The sequence below is a fragment of the Festucalex cinctus genome, chromosome 1, assembly GCF_051991245.1.
Source record: "Festucalex cinctus isolate MCC-2025b chromosome 1, RoL_Fcin_1.0, whole genome shotgun sequence".
NCBI lineage: Eukaryota > Metazoa > Chordata > Actinopteri > Syngnathiformes > Syngnathidae > Festucalex > Festucalex cinctus.
In genome coordinates, this window is record NC_135411.1 from 37917982 (window position 1) to 37922149 (window position 4168).

Sequence of the window (4168 nt, forward strand, 5' to 3'; positions counted from 1 at the left end):
TTGTAGAAGCTGCAAATGAAATGTCAGATGTGAACCAAACAATATGTAATTCCATTGTCAATGTTGGCTAACAGCTCCAAAGCATGTCTACAAAATATCCACAGGGAGGCATACATGAGGCATTATTGTCAGATAAATTGCTCTTCTCCACAGCCAAAGATGATAAATCTTTTCTGCATGACTACACAATTTAAAATAATAATAATAATAATAATAATAATAATAATAATAATAATAATAATAATAATAATAATAATAATAAGCGGTTAAGAAAATGGATGGATGGATGGATGGATGGATGGATGGATGGATGGATGGGTAATAATAAAAAGCATGACATTGCATTGAGGGTTGGTTGGTTCCCAGCGTGGCTGAAAATGAAAACTGAAAAGGATCATAGCGAACGAGTGTGCTTGTGTGAAGAACATATTACTGGCGAGTGAGAGGCCAGTTTACCAATATGCTGTGATCTAAATCAATAGGTCGCTTGCACATGTCGTCACTTCCGCCTCGGATTTCTCGTAGTCGCCATGCTGGGTGGCCTCCATTTACGTAGCGATTCGGTCTAACACGTATCTATCACGTTTGTTTTCTGCGTTTAAAATGGTACATTGTTGCTGCATCGTTGGCTGTTCGAACAAAGCCAAGGGGGAAAATGGTCGGTCTTTTTCCCGAATTCCGAAAATAATTAGGAACCAGGGCCTGGAGACAGAGGAGTGCGGACTCCGGAGGGAAGTCGTTACTTTGGGCTCGTGTGTGCAGCGATCACTTTGTGAGCGGTAAGCTTGTTTACCTTTATTTAATGCATGAGGATTAATAACGTTTCGACCGCCCATATATGGGCAAGTTGCTTATGTTTTGGATTCATGAGCAAGCAAGTTCGATAGTACAAGCTGGCTAGCGGACGTTAGCCGAAAGCTAACATCGAACATTTTCACCCAAGTAGTGCCAGTGCAAAGTGTTTACTGCTGAAATTGGATTGATTAGTCTTGGGCTTTTAATGCCGATAACATGTTTTTTGGTGGCAAAATGTAAACTTGGAAAAAAAAGAGACAGAAGGGGCTGATGCAAGAAAACAGACCCCCGGGGGTGATGCAAGGAAACAGAACCCCGGTAGCCTACACATCATGCTAAATAACTTATTCACGGCCACCCTACTGCGGTAAAATAACCAGTCTTTCCATATTTTATTTGTTTATTTTAACAGGTCGCCCTGCGCCCGTTTTTCTGTCCAATCATCCCGACTGGGCTCCAACATTAAAGTTGGGTCCCAAGTTACATCATCTATGTCTCAGCCCAGTCGGTGCCAAGATATGAACGTGCACAGGAGAGACAAGCAAAGAAAAGACGACTCGAAGTGGCATAGATTGTTGCAGTTATGCAGCCAGATGGCTCCAGTAACCTGTACCCTCAAGTACTGCTGACATCATTGACTCTGGTATGCCACTCAGAATTCATTACATGATATATTGTATGCATGAGTGAATGTATGTGTTTGTTTGTGTGTGTACACGCACCTTATATTTTAGAGACATTTGGAAGTGTTTATAGAAATAAGTATTTGCCTGTAGCAATGTTCATACATTAAAAAATGCAACAAAATGTGTACATTTCTTTTACACTGACAAAAAAACTATACTACTTTACTATATTAAACCTATTACTGGTACCGTATTTGTTTGTGATTTTTTCATTATTTTTTTTCTTTAGGGATCTCATGCCACACCGACTTGATTGCCAATGACATGATGGAAACGAAGGCGAGCATCAAAGCATTGGAGGAGGACAACATGCGACTGTTTGGCGCTAATAAAGGCAGCGTTTATACAAATTCTATTGTTGGGTTTGTTTACAAAGCTATACATAATACAAATGACAGGATTTGACTCAATGTGCAATATGGTCCCTCTTAAAGTAATGGCATAAATCTCTATTATTTCTAAAAGCACAAAAAAATGAAGTGAATAATGATTAGATGTAGTAATTTCAGGGTTAAAAATTGAACTGTTAATTAATGTAGTTTATTTTAGCACAGGTGCCTACCATCCTGAGATGACGGTATGATGTAATGTTGGTGGGGTACGCAATGACTTTCATTATGCTATGTACAGAGGAAAAAGTTGCTCTTTTAAATTTGTTTAATGTAAGACAAGTACCAGTACTGTGTTACAGTTTTCCCAATAATCCTTGTTTCACACTTGTCACAAAACCACTGTCCTTTTGGCAGTCTAGATTGGCACACTTCAAGTGATATCATTTGATTTTACAATCTGCTGCAGCACAAAAAACTACTTTATTCCGCATCTTTGAAGTACATGAGCAAGTGGTAGGTGACAGCGGCTGAGCAGGAACACTGGAAGTCCACTGCTGATCTAGTAAATGCTCTCCCGAGCAGTTCAGGTAAGGAGGGGATTTTGGGAAAAAAAACACTCTGGCTTTTCCAACTGGCCAAAACGAGCGATCTGGGTGGACTCGCTCAATCACACTTTGTCCACACCACAAAGTCGCAGAAGTCCGTCCAGTTAAACTCATCTGTGCCTGAATCTGAAAATATTACATTGTAATGAAAATATGAAACATAGAATTAAATAAGAAACTACAAAAAGTAAAGCCATACATACCTGGTAATACTATTGGTGTTGTCGTGACAAGTGATGGGAATTGTTGCCATCTGGCACCAGACAGAAATTGGGTGTTGTGACAGCCTCCTTAACCGTGAGATCATAAGAAAAGCTGTCAGTATGCTCAGTAGTTACCATGAACACGTTTTATTGTACTGGAAACTGAAACTAAAAATACGTCCTCTGAGAGTGGTTAACCTTAACCATTTAGAATAAGTTGATTAAGTAACATGTAACTAGTGAAAGGGTAGCATTAAATTTAATTAAGCCACGGGGAGGCTGTGCATAGTTACTTTTTATTCTTATACGCTCTGCCATATTTGTCTGTTATAAAATTGTTAGAAAAACCACATCAGGTAAACCTAGCTGTGCATGTAAACACAATGATAACAGGAAGCCTGAGAACAAATCAACATTTTTGTGTGCAGAATTACCAACACCATGTGGTTTACTTACGTGCAACAGCAACCGTTTCTTCTGATGCGATGTTAAAGTTTACACTCTGTATCCACCCGCTTACAAAATAATTGTAAGCCTCCAGGGATTTGTTGGCGTGTTATGGAGCATGTTGTCAACACGAGGTAGTGAAAGATGTCCAGAGAAGTCACATTTGGCCAGCAAGCTTTCCCCGTCAAAAAAAATCACCCTTGGTCAGGACGTAATTAGGATCAATCCCGCCACACAGAGACACCTTCTGCCTGTATCGTTGTTTTTGATCTTCCGGTAAATCGTGAAAATACTGCGAAAATTACATCAGGTTGATAAGCTCTACCGTGTAACTCGCGAGTGTACCTTGTGAACCGGCGGACACCCAATATGGCGCCCGAAGGAAAAACTCCCATGATGCATTACGATGTGCAAGCGACCTATACACTGGGACTTTGATGGAATTTCCTTGATTGGTAAAATTAGCAAAGAAATAATTGAGCAACAATGCGTTAAAACAACAAGCAGTCACATACACATGGGCACATTCCTAACTATGATATACATTTTTATAACCATCTGAACTGGACTCTCTCTGTTAGGCGTATATCGACCTAGTTTGTCTCTGCTCGTGAGGCCAATACAAATAATACAGGAGTGATAACATAGCGTAAACATTCAGTCAGCATTTCTGGTATATATATTGAATAATAATTCATTGAAATCTTAGTTGAGTCTCTCGAAGTTGAAGCCAATTGTCCGACTAACAAATTGTCAGGGTTACCTGTTTGACATCTATTAAACACGACACAAAAAGGAGAGAAGACACTCAGTTCAGGGCTCGCAAGGAGAGAAACTGACTGATACAATTCACTCCTGTACTCTCTGAAGATTCCTCTCCTCACCCTCTCTATTTATTTGGTTTTCCACGCCCTTTCCACGCCCCTAATTAAATGGGTGTTCCAACCCTAAAAATGCAAATGCAGGCATAGTTGGAACACAGTGTACTTGTTTGTCTATGAGTTGTGCATGTGAGTGGAAGATTGCTGAGTACGTGTGTGGTCAAGTTTGCAATCATTTCTTCAGACCCGTCACCAGAAAGAAATTGTAGGGGGGGCATT

The 4168-nt window shown here is 40.0% G+C and overlaps 2 long non-coding RNA genes across 2 annotated transcripts; one reads left to right on the forward strand and one right to left on the reverse strand.

Moving 5' to 3' along the window:
• Window positions 1–482: 482 nt before the first annotated feature.
• LOC144025983 (uncharacterized) lies at window positions 483–1831 on the forward strand. Its single transcript, XR_013285021.1, has 3 exons — window positions 483–779; window positions 1208–1438; window positions 1711–1831. It is a non-coding gene; the product is annotated as an uncharacterized LOC144025983 (long non-coding RNA).
• Window positions 1832–2075: 244 nt separating this feature from the next.
• Window positions 2076–3486, reverse strand: LOC144026027 (uncharacterized). Its single transcript, XR_013285032.1, has 3 exons — window positions 3078–3486; window positions 2622–2708; window positions 2076–2544 (listed from the first exon to the last, which is right to left on the reverse strand). It is a non-coding gene; the product is annotated as an uncharacterized LOC144026027 (long non-coding RNA).
• Window positions 3487–4168: the final 682 nt, after the last annotated feature.